General features: G+C 43.7%; 1 protein-coding gene across 4 annotated transcripts in view; it reads left to right on the top strand.

Moving 5' to 3' along the window:
- Nucleotides 1-12,435, top strand: part of FAM107B (family with sequence similarity 107 member B) — a 73,473-nt gene that overhangs the window by 28,697 nt on the left and 32,341 nt on the right. For 2 of the 4 annotated variants that reach the window (XM_032349467.1, XM_032349469.1), the window contains exon 2: nt 5,363-5,418. The exons of 1 other annotated variant lie outside the window; for it this stretch is intronic. The gene's annotated coding sequence lies outside the window, so the exon portion shown is untranslated. Of the gene's footprint in view, nt 1-5,362; nt 5,507-12,435 lie in introns of all 4 variants that reach the window. One more of the 4 variants, XM_032349464.1, reaches the window with a different exon arrangement.

Raw genomic sequence — 12,435 nt, 5'->3', positions numbered from 1 at the left:
ATGCAGGACTTTCAGTGCTTAAACTGGAACAAGTGGGTCACCCTCGAAGAGTCACTGTCCTACATCTTGATAATACTGAGAGCTGCTTCTGCTCTGGAACTCGCAGGTTCCATTTCCTGGCCAGGAATTCCTATCCAGTTCATCTGACAGACTGTCCCAGGTAACATCAGAGATTCACCTTCCAGGCCTGTTTCCAGCTCCTCACTCCCGTTTACGTCTTGAGAGTCTGTCGCAGCATCTCTGCTGTTTGATTCCGTGGCCAGCATTTTACTGTGCACTTCTCAGTATGCCAGATTCCCTTCTGCCTGTTGTGTTGGCACATCCCAACCCTGGTGGATCAGGCAGCCTGCTGGACTGGGTCTGGACTGCCAGATTCTTCAGAACAGGTCACAGATGCCACTGTAAGATGCTGGTCCCCACCTTCAGCAGAGACTCAGCAGCACTGCCAGGAAGTTAAACTCTCACTCTCCACAGTGACTATATTCAACCTTCTCAACATGTAAATCTCCAGCTTTAAAGTCAGCCACATCTCTCCTACTTGGCCTTCACTCTCAGCAGATCATCTTCCTACCACTAAGAAAATAGTCATGTGAAGGCCATGTTCTCTTCTTCCTTCTGCCCCTCTGCACAGCAGCTCCGTCCTGTATCCTTTTTTTTTTTTTTTTCTCCTGTTCATAATGCATGAAATATCCCCCTGACTTTCTGGAAATCAGTTTCTCTACCACCACTCTCTCCCACCTTCTGTTTCAACCTCCCTTCTGGTGTCTCTTTCTCAAAAAGATTTGTGAATACTCAAGTCTTCCATCTTAAAAGCAAAACAGAGGGGCACCTGAGTAGTTCAGTCAGTTAAGTGCCTGCCTTTGCCTCAGGTTATGATCCCGGAATTCTGGGGTTGGATCCCCATGTCATGGTCCCTGATCTGTGGGGAGTCTGCTTCTCCCACTCCCTCTGTCTCTACCTTCGCTTGAGCTGTCTGTCTGTTTCTCTCAAATAAATAACTAGAATCTCAAAACAAAACAAAACAAAACCAGAAAGAACAAACACCATGAAACCCATGCCTTCCCTGGTGCCCTCCTCTTTTGACTACTTCTTTATCTCTCCTTCTCTTTGATGAAACTTCTTGAGAGGATATTCACCTTTCTGGTTTGTACTAATTATCTATCTACTGTTGCCTAACAAATTATCATAAATTTTAGTGGCTTAAAATGACATGCAGTTCTTATCTCACCATTTCTGTGGGTCAGGAATCCAGGCACAGCTTATCTGGCTTCTGTGCTTCAGGCTCTCCCAGGCTGTGGTCCATGTGTGCACAGGGCTGTGGTGTCATCAGAGGCTCAGGTGGGGAGGGATTGCTTCTAAACTCACTGAGGTTATTGGCAGAATTCATTTCCTTGCAGTTGTGGGACTTAAGTTGCCCTTTGTTCCGAGGTCTTTTGCCCTTGCATGTTACATTAGGTTCCACTGACTTCATGACAGCACCTCACAGCTGGCAAGAGAGAGACTCCAGGAAGTTGTAATTATAGGGGTGATACCCCATCACCTTTGCCCTATTCTGTTGGTTAGAGGTGAGTCTCAGTTCCTGTCCCCACTCAGAGACAGGATATTATTAGAAGGGATGAGAGGTGGGAGATGAGGTTTGTCTGTCCACCATATAGTTCATGTCTCACTGCCCAGGTAAGTTTTGATTTCAGTACAACCCTGCTCTCGAGCCCCTTCTTGATTAATCTAAAACTTCTGCTCAAGATCTGTACTGGCACATGTCCACCCAGGGCTGGTTGCTGGGCCCATATTTCATCCCGAAGACCGTCCCGATGGATGTCTGCAACCTGGTCTCGGGGGTTCCCGGCCTGCTTCTTTCAAAACCCAATGGACTGCACTGCTGCTGCTTCGTTAGTTGGCGTATTAACCTCATGACCGCAGGTGCTTCGTTTTGTCCAGTTTATCCTGGGTGTTGAAGTGTGATGGGCATCTTCTACAGCCTCGATAAATATATAGTCTAATGAAAGACTTTTTTATATTCAACCCAGTTTTTTTTTTTTAAGATTTTATTTATTTATTTGACAGACAGAGATCACAAGTAGGCAGAGCAGCAGGCATAGAGAGAGGGGGAAGCAGGCTCCCTGCTGAGCAGAGAGCTCAATGTGGTGCTCAATCCCAGGACCCTGGGATCATGACCTGGGCCAAAGGCAGAGCCTTAACCCACTGAGCCACCCAGGCACCCCTCAGCCCAGTTTTTTAAAGTGTGATTGTTTTGTTTCTTTGTAGAAACTATGAAGATCAGGACAATGGCATTGAGTATTACCGTTCTCGAGGTACTAGGAATGTCTGTAATGCTGTAATAGTTTTGGGGCTTTGGATTGTTGTTGATTAGAAGGTAACATTGTAACATGAACTAAGTGGATGTTTTCTTATTTCCGTGGAGTTCTGGGCGCTTTTGATTGGAAGGGTGTACGTGTGTATAATTTGGTCTGTAGGATTCACAGAATTGCCTTTGTAATTTTGGTAAGAGGAAGTAAAAACAGATGATAACAGTGTGTTATCAGGTACCATCATCTGAATCATTCTGTTCTTACCCCAGATGTATTTTGATAATTTTTTTGTTTTGTTTTACGTGTGTTTAACCAGTAAGTAGAAGGTAATTGTCTTTAGAGATCTACATCTTTGCTTTCTGAGGTCCTGTTTTCTTTGTACTATCTGCTTTAAGAAAGTGTTTGGCACTAAAATGCTGAAATAGATTAGGTATTTGAGAGCCTATTTATTTAAAGTCTCAGTGTGGGCCAGAAGAGGAAGGATTCCACCAAATGCAGACACGATGAATCTCTCAGAAGCCTTGGAGCAATCTCATTTAAGGCAGAAATCAGTCACAAGCAAACAATAATACATGGGCTTATTTGTTAAAGAGATCCTTCATTCTACAGCTCAGAATTCTTCAACTTTTTTATCTCAGGTCCCTTTTACTCTGCTAAAAGGTGTTTGAGGACCCCCAAATAACTTCTTCTGTTGTAATGTATCTTGATATTTACTGTGTTAGAACTTAAAACTTAAAAAAATGAAAAAGTACTTAAAAATGACAAAGAACAATACACCCATTACATTAAACAAAAAGACCATTTGTAATGAAAATAACTTCTGAAACAAAAGGAGTGACATGAATGACATTGTTTGACGTTTGTGTAAGTCTCTTTAATGATTATTTTTAATGAAAAATAACTATTTTCCAACACCTCCCCCTCCCCAGAAACATTTAATGAGAAGAGTGGTAGTGTTTCCCATGTCTGCGATCTGTTTCATAACCAGCTTTAATAGAAAGTAGTTGAGTTCTCTTGTCTGCTTCGCCCTGCAGTGTGTTGACAGGTTGGGTGGAAGTGTGCAGAAACTCTAGTCTTGCACAGATGTGCCATTGCGAAAGGGAGGAGCATTGAAATAACCTTTTTGGATAATTGTGGGTATTCTTCTTTGATACTACATTAAAACATGACTAGTGGTAGTTTTTTAGAGGTTATGCACAATATAGATTCTGCAGCCATAACATGGGTCTCAACAGAGTCTGTTACTTTAAAATTCATTAATGTATCTTGCATTCTCAATAGGACAGAAGAGGGATGGTTAAGTCAGTTACCAGACATCTGTGTAGTGGAATATTATGCAGCCATATTTAAACAGTGTTTTATCACAGATGAAGTGCTTACCATTGTAATAAATTATCTAATGATCCTTACTTTGCTAAAGAATGAAGAGGAGTATGTATTAATTGAAAGGAAAATATCGCAAAATATAGGTATGTTTAGTGATGGATGTCATGGATGACATTTCATTTTTCTTTTTTTTTTACGTTTATTTATTTATTTATTTGACAGATAGAAATTACAAGTAGGCAGAGAAGCAGGCAGGGAGAGAGAGGAGACAGCAGGTTCCCTGCTGAGCAGAGAGCCCAATGCGGGGTTAGATCCCAGGACCCTGGGATCATGACCTGAGCCGAAGGCAGAGGCTTTAGCCCACTGAGCCACCCAGGCGCCCTGATATTTCATTTTCTTTATATATTTATATATTTTCCAAGTTTTCTACAATCTGCACATTGCTTCTAAAAATAAATTGTTGGAAGGAAAAATAAGTTGTTGTTGCTGTTGTTTTTAGAGAATAAATGTATCTGTTAAACTGTTTCCCTTATCCCAAAGCCAACTTTTACAAGAAGAACCCCAATATTTCCAGTTGGGAGTAGTAGCAAGATCCATTTCTTCCCTCTTAAATTTTTGTTAATTTAACAGACTAAAATAACCTTTCTTTGGCTGTTTTAAGCCTCAGAACTTTGCCTTTTTATTTCAGTGGCAGTTAATTGGTTTATTAGAGAAACTTTATTCAGGAATTACTCAAGAAAAGTATTGGTCGTTGAACTATATAGCAGAGACATAATTTGCCTTTTCTCATTTCTGTTACACTTCAGGCGAACACTATTTCTTATCTTGTAGAATGGCAAAAGGATCTTGTCCTAGGTGATTGAGCTACTCTCACAGTTTAGAAATATCCTGGAAATCAGCATGTAATTAACCTCTCATTTACTGCCTTGGAGTAGTTTGTCAGTGTTGGTGTTTGTCGCATTTTTGTCTTTATGGTTTTATGGCTAGAAGTTGAAGCGGCTTCAGAGAAATAGAGGGCAGCCCACCTCTGGGGATTAGTTCCCTGCGTGCCCCTGGATTTAGAAAGGATGTTTGCTCACTATTATGTCCCTGACACTGTATTGTCCTAAAATATTGCTGCTTTAAGGCTTTTTGTCCTCAGTCTGTGGACAGCAATCCAAATCTGCTGACGGTCTGTTTTTCTGAAAATGGAGGACCTCATCCTGTTGGCATTTTTTGTTTTATGTCTCTTATGATATAATTAAGTGATTATTAAGATGTCTCCAGAAGCTACAATACATCCATAAAGCAGGAAATTAGCAGTTTTGCATTCTCCACTTATCATCTTAAATATGAGAACATCCCTTTGATATTTCCAGCTGAGCGTACAGTTCTGTGGCTTTAGTTAATATGTTTCTGACGTGCAGTGTTTGCATTCTCTCCCAAGACTATTTACTAAGGCACAGCTCGCTTTGAAGTGTAAACTGTGATGGGAAACTACTTAATTGCATATTCTAATACTGTTTTACATTAAAAGACCATCCTATCCTCTGCGTAAAATGGTTAAGAATATTCTATTTGGGGGCATCCCTAATGGTTAAAGCCATCATTAAGTTTGGAAATACTCTGATTTCCATCAGATTTTTGGAGTTGAATATTTTGGAGGGCAGGGAATGCTCTCCAAATATATAGGGTGCTTTCTTCACCTTAATATCAAAACCTCTCTTTCCACTGAATTTATTTTTCAGATCTGACCTCATCTTTTGTGTAATAGACCAGACTTGGAAGGATCTGCAGATTCCAAGTAAGGAAGGAGGACTGTTATTATCACTGTGTTACCAAAACCATCAGCTTTGTAACCTGCAGGGGCGCTTTACCCCCGCCTACCTGTGGTATGTCCCATACTCTTGTTCCTGACTGCTTTCCCATCTCACCTGGCACCTGCTCCCGCTCCCCAGCTCTGTTGTTCCCCAGGCTTCCTGGCTGTCTAGTCTCAGCTTCTGCCCCTGCCTGTGCCTTCACCTGGAGTGGAACTCTTCCCCACATAGCAGCCTGGCTGGCTCCCTCACTTCATTCAGCTCTTTGCTCAAATACCACTCAGGTGTCTGCTCTCAGTCTGCAGTCTTCCCCAAACACCGAAAATGGCACCGCCTGTTTCCTTACCTGTGTGTGTTTACCATGGTACTTCCTTCCTGTCTGATAAATCCATACCTTCCTGTTCGCTTGCCCACTGCTTGCCTGCCCCCCCCACCCCCCATATAGGCTTCATCAGGGCAGGGGCTTTGTTTCCTTTGCTGCTCCTTCCACACAGTTTGGGATAGTGTCTGGCGCTTAATACGTGAAATAAATACTTGATGAATTAACGGATGAATGAACTCACCAGCTTCTCTTTTGGGGGCTGCTATGAACAGATTGTATTTGCTTTCCAGGTGTCATAGCTCCTTTGAAAGACAGGGAATGAAAGGCTTGCTGTGTTATACCTTGATTCAAACTGCCAAACACCGTGCCTGACAAACAGTTGACAGTCACGTGTCATGGAACAAAAGGACACATGGACGGCCAGATAGTTGTTTGTTTATGCTCCTGTCTATCCGTGGCTCCCAGCACACCAGTGTGCTTGGCAGATGGTGAAGATGGAGCTTGAGAAAGCCCAGAAAGTTGGTGGGAGGCATTTTTGATTTTCAAATTTGTAAATATTTGCACTCTGGCATACTTCGACTTGATTTTTTAATGGTCGGAATGGTAGGATTAGGAACCACTTTGATGAGGTTCTTGTTGAAAATAACTGTGTGTCAGATATTTATGATAGGCTGAATCAGAGTTAATGACAGTGGTTTCCTCTGTGTGCCTGAAAGAGTTTGCATCTGTGCCTTACTCCTTCTCAGAGTCATGCCACACCTGTCTTCCAGTGTCCTGGGTAAACCACACCTGGTTGCAGAGCTCCGTGTTGAGCTGTTCCTCCCGCCTTCTTTCCTGCCACTTGCCTGATGAGTCCTCCTGGTTTCAGTCAGGCCGGTGTCTTCATTACTTCTCCCCTGTCTGGGCCCTTGGTGCTCCTTCAAACATCCTGCTTGGTCATTGCTGACTCTGCCTGGCCAAACCCTTTGCTCAGGGCTTGCTTCTGAGGTGCTCACACTGACTAGTCTCTGTCCCTTCCTTCTGTACAGTTTAGCTCCGAATCAGTGTGTGATATTAATATGTTCTGTATCTTGCTAATTTTTTATCTTGCTAATTTTTTACAAAAAAGACGAAGGGGACTCCTGTCGATCTTTTATATCCCCCAAGCGTAGGATAGGCAATGAAAAAAAGAGAAAATATGAGACCTAGGATATTGATGGGAGAAGCTTGACTTGGACCATTCCAGTCACCCTGTCTGAGGATGTGGGGGCACATCAGCGCACAGAGGAAATCAGGTTTGAGTGTCTGGATCCAGGCTTTGAACAGAGCCATGTGGGGGGTGGGGCCTGGCCTGCCATTGAAGCGCAGCACGACGCGATGGACACGTATCCGAGGATGGAACAAGGAGCTGGGGGCTCAAAGGACTTGAGGTCAGGAAGACTGATGGAAATTGCTTGGGGGAATCTTTTTTAGCTGCCCTCCTTTTTTTTAATACCGTAACTTAGATCTCTTCCATGTGACTTTACCAGAATGGAAGCTCCTTGAGGGCCAGTCTGCCATGTGGTCTGCCCTGTGTCTCTGGCACTCAGGGCTGAGACCAGAGGTAGTCAGGGAAGAAGAGATAAATGGATGATCAGTAAAGGTGGTTGCTCTTGGAGATGGGACGGAGAGGAGACGTGTGGGCTCACTGGTTCTTGCACTCCCGACCAGCATTTCCTCTTTACGTGGTTATGTTGTGTCCCAGACCCTGTTGTAGGTGTCGCTGACCATGGTGGGTTCCCCTTTCAGTTCTCTACTGGAGCTAGACGCTGGTGTTTTGTTTTGTTTTGTTTTAAGATTTTTTATTTTATTTGACACAGAGAGAGAGATCACAAGTAGGTAGAGAGGCAGGCAGAGAGAGAGGAAGAAGCAGGCTCCCCACCAAGCAGAGAGCCCGACTCGGGGCTCTGTCCCAGGACCCTGAGATCATGACCTGAGCCGAAGGCAGAAGCTTAAACCCACCGAGCCATCCAGGCGCCCCTGGTGTTGTGTTTTGAAGTTCCACAGGTGGTTCGGATGTGCAAGCCAGGGGCATAAACCACAGCTGTGGAGCGTTTGAAGGAAGATGGAGGTTCACGCAGCCCAAGTGGTTCTCATGTAAATAACCAGCATCAGTGTGGCCTGTTGGGGGATGTGTTCTTTTCTTGGAGCCATACAACTCAGTAGTTGAAGGGATTTCCTCCCCCTCCCCTCGCTCATCTTCCTCTGCTGCTTTGGGCTTCCTTTCACATTTAGTTCCTAGCAGCTTAAGAATTCAAGCTCCTTGGGCACACTTTTATTATACCTGGCAGAACATATTATTAAGGTGTTGAAGTGTTTTTAAAAATTCAGCACCAACGTGTAGGTGGCCTCCAGCTGCAAACACTGGATTTAGCATCTCCCTGCTCAGTGCCCCTCCTGTAGCCCAGTTTTCCAGTTCTCCCTGTAGCTCGCCCCAGAAGTACAGCTGTGAGCAGCCTGGACTCTGAGTTCAGAAACGGAGGACGATAGATAGGAAAACTGCCATCAGGTGAGTGGTTGCTGGTTGGCCGGCTTGATTTCATTATCATCCTGGACACGTGTCGACATTTTCACCTAATTTTGGTCATTTTCAAGCTGTGTAATAATTCAAACTGTACTTTGTGAGCAAGTAACCTTTTATGCTATGCATTTGAGCATCTCTAGGAAGGTCAAGGGAGTTATTTGCCTCTTCTTACACCTCAGGATGAAATAGTTTAGGTGACTTATTTACCGTCTGACTTGAAAAAGCTAGAGAGAGCGAACTGGAGTTTGGAAAGGGATTATTTGCATGTTTGCATGTGATTGTGTGCTCAACACTCATATGCGTGCACAGGCTGGGGCAGAAAGGAGTTACGGACTGTGTGATGAATTCCAAAGCATGGAGATGCATAAAGCGGAGGTTCAGGGAAGTAGGAGGCGCTGGCAACGGGGAAGGCAAGCTGGAGGAATTAGGATAGAATTAGCTGGACTGACGCCGGGTGGGTCAAAAGATGACTTGTCTTTTTTCCCTTAAAAACTTAATAAAGAAATAATGGCCTGGTTCCAAAAGGAGAAGAGACAGCTCTGCCTTGTCTCCCTTTCTTTCCCGTGGGGGTGGACTGCTCTAGGGAGGGACAGAAGATGGAGCAGTAGGGAGGAGGCCAAGTTCCGGCAGCACTCCACCCAGCTGACCCACCTTTTCTTGTTATATGACCTTGAGCTAGTTACCAGGTCACGGTGCATCAGCTCCTGCTCTGTCAGGAGGCATGAGAAGACCTCTCTCATGGAACTGCCATGAAGGTTACACGAGATGAAATACAGTGTTTCACTGGTGCCTGGAACATTTATTCAGTAGCTCATAGGAGGAGGAGTATTTCTGTGGATTACCTGAGATTCAACCATCACTGATAATACCGTTTCTATTACAGATTTCAAATGCTTTTTTTATTCCCATTTAAATCAGAAGATTGCAGGAGAGCACAGACCCGACCAAGGGTGGGTGTTTAGTAGGGAGAAATTCATTTAGCCCAGTGAATTGTTTTATTTTATTTTTGCACCATGACCAATTTAGGACAAATAAAAATGTTTATGGGCTCCATCTCTTCTCGATGCAAAATTTATTGAGATATTGAATCACTTTAACAAATGATAATTGAGCATTTAGTATATTCTAAGCCCTGGAGTTAGAGTGGTGTACAAGAGAAATGGCCCCAGGCCCTCAGGTAGCTCCGTATCTAGAAGGGATTATCATCGAATAACATGTATCCAGCAATAAATGAGGAGTTCCAGACTGTGAGAGTGGGACACAAGCTCAGGACAGAGACTGAGAGTGGAGGGACCCCGGTTCAATGGGGTGCTCTGGAAAGATGATGTCTGGGTAGAGATGAAAAGGGCGAGGATGAGCCATTGTAGGGAGAGGCTAGGGATGGGTTGGGAGGGAGTGCTCTGGGGTGTGAAGCCCCGCCAGGTGAGACACCCAGGATGGCCAGTGTGGCTGGAGTGTGAGGAGTTGGCCGGGGTCCACTCAGGTAGGGAGTTAGGGCCGCTGCCAGGGGTTCAGAGAAGGTATTGTGCCAGGGACCTGACCTAATTTACATTTTAAGATAATTTCCCGGGAAGAAAGTCCATTCTTAGTGCAGGTGTCCTGCTTTGATGTTCGTCTTCTTAATAAAGAAAATGCTGGTACTGCCTTTTTTTAGCCACGGAACTGTTAGTATGTGGGTATTCTGCAAAGTGGCAGGGCCAGCCAGGCCAGTGGCTGTGGCCCAGACACAGCCTACAGAGTCCTTTGGAGAAGGACTCACGGTAGTTTGCTAATTAAGCTGGGGGTTCTGTATGGCTTTGTTGTGTCAAGAGCTAGAGCTCTCCCAGTCAGGGCTGCGACTGAGGAGAATGTTGTGACCTGGCTGGTATCTGGCTTGCTGAGCGCTGACTGGTGTATTTCCTTCTTCAGTCCCAGCGTCCTGTTTGAGCCAAGAACAATGCAGAAACTCTGTGATCAGCACTTGGAGATCTGTGCTTGGGGAGGAGTAATCAGGGACTCCTTGATTGTAGATCTCTGATATCAAATTACCACTTTCAAATCAGTCAGTTCTGATGACACACCAGGACTCTCAGGAAGGCCATTTTAAGTCATTGTTATTAATCAAAGAGTGTTCTTGTTGTTGTTTGTTTACGCTGAGAATTGAGAAAGGCACGTAAAGGTCTGTTACCTCAGTTTGCTTTCTCTTGCTGCCTAATCACCTATGACTGTTGAAAGCCCCAAGGAGGCAACGAAGGGCTCCCTCCTGCCTTCATACTCAAGCTTTAATAACCATTCCTATGGGTCAGAGATATTAAAATATCTCTAATAAGGGTCACCCTACTAGTTGTATTATAGCTGCAGATGGGTAAAGAAACGATTTCTCTTGTTTCCCATTTTTGTGGATGGGCCAGTGTGTGTGGCTTTGAAAGACCTGTGTCATGGAGCCTGTGTTACCCAGTGCAGTGTGTGTGTGTGCACATGTGTGCATATGCATGCAAGGGAGTCTCAGGTTTAGTTCAGACTGTCCTGACTAATGAGAACCTCCGATCTCCTGGTTGGGGCTCACAGGTGAGGAAACTCATCCCAAGAGGCATGGTCATTTTCTGAATGCACAGAGCCTGTGAGGTGACAGGGAATAGGACCTGGCATTTCTTAGGCTTGGGCCTGTGCCCTCTGACAAAGCATGTTTAGTTAATTGTAAAGGAAAGGGTCAGTAACAGATGCAATGAGGAAATAATGTCCAGTAATCCCAAGTCACAGTCGAATCTCTCTATCTCTGCCGTGAACCATTTTAAGAGAAAACAAAATTTGTTTTTTACTAGTGAGGTGGAAATAAAATTTATTTTAAAACAAGCATGAAAGGCAAAATAAAAACTAGATTAAAGACAAAGTCTAGGATACTTTGTGTGTTTATTTTATAATCAGGCATTTAATTATAACCAGTAGGAATGACATTAATGATTCTAAGCTGACAGTGTCATTCAGTACTTCATTTAATTAAAATAGTAGATGTATTTGTAAACTACTTTTATTAGATAATATTATTTAATCTGGCAGTTAGTCCCATAGTTAATTTTTTTCCAGTCTAAAAATAAACATTGTATCTCTAGAGATTATGAAATAGCTTATAGTAACAATGTCTTGTTTTCTAAACATTCATAAGTTCAATTTATGGTATTCATGCTTCTCGGTGCATGCTTCTCGGTGTAAGTCAGACTTACTGGTTGTATTCTTCCTTGGTTTGGCAAGCTAATGATATCTTAATACTTGGAAGGTGGTTTTTATAATAAGTAGTGATAGATGTATAATGGGAAACAAAGAGGTAAATTGCTAACCACCAATCTGAGCAAGTCTTGTTGTCTGCTGTTGCTACAACAACTAACAGTTGTGTCTGACACTGGTAGCTAACTTGTTCTACCATAGAAGCATATACTCACATTGTTACTCTTGGTTGTAAAAAAAAAAAAAAAGAAAAAAGAAAAAAAGGCCTGATTCAGTAATTGGGTGCTGGTGTATTATTGGCATGTCTTTCAACAACTTGGTTCAGTTAACTTGATTGCTGTGTTTTGGTTAGGTCCATTAAACAGCCTGGGAGTGCCTCTGTTTACCCACGTTTTGTGTGTGAGGAAGTGAAGGGGATGGCATTTGCCAACTAATGTGAACAGGAAAGAAAGGGAGAATGTAACCCTATTTTGAAAAATTCTGTCAACACTTATTAGCTACTACTTGGTACTGGTACTTCCTGTTTCCAAAACTGATGTTAATGCAATCCAGCTTTGCATTGTGAGGTGGTTTATTGCCCTCAGCAGAATTCCTGGCATATTTGAGGCCCTGCCCTCTAATTTCTGCCAGATCCCCGAGCCACAACTGGCCCAGTCCGTCCCACTCCAGCACTGCCCGCCGAGGCTCCCTCCTGCCTTCATTCTCTTGCTGGTAGAGATCTTCCTTGCGTAACCCCCAAGATCATTCCAGCACGCTCCTGCTGCGCCGAGTTCCAGCCTCTGTGGCTCTCTGCCTGTCATGGTCTTGGCTTTGAATTAAGCCTGACAACTTCGCCCTCTTACAAACATGAGCTACCTCCCTTCCTTCCTTCAGTAAATATACTCATGATAGGGCTTATATTACTCTCCCCTTCTTCAGTACATATTTCCTTAGGTCAGT

This window comes from Mustela erminea, chromosome 6 (assembly GCF_009829155.1).
Source record: "Mustela erminea isolate mMusErm1 chromosome 6, mMusErm1.Pri, whole genome shotgun sequence".
Taxonomy (NCBI): Eukaryota; Metazoa; Chordata; class Mammalia; order Carnivora; family Mustelidae; genus Mustela; species Mustela erminea.
Note: the sequence above shows the minus strand (reverse complement) of the source record. Positions and strands in the feature narration are given on the sequence as shown.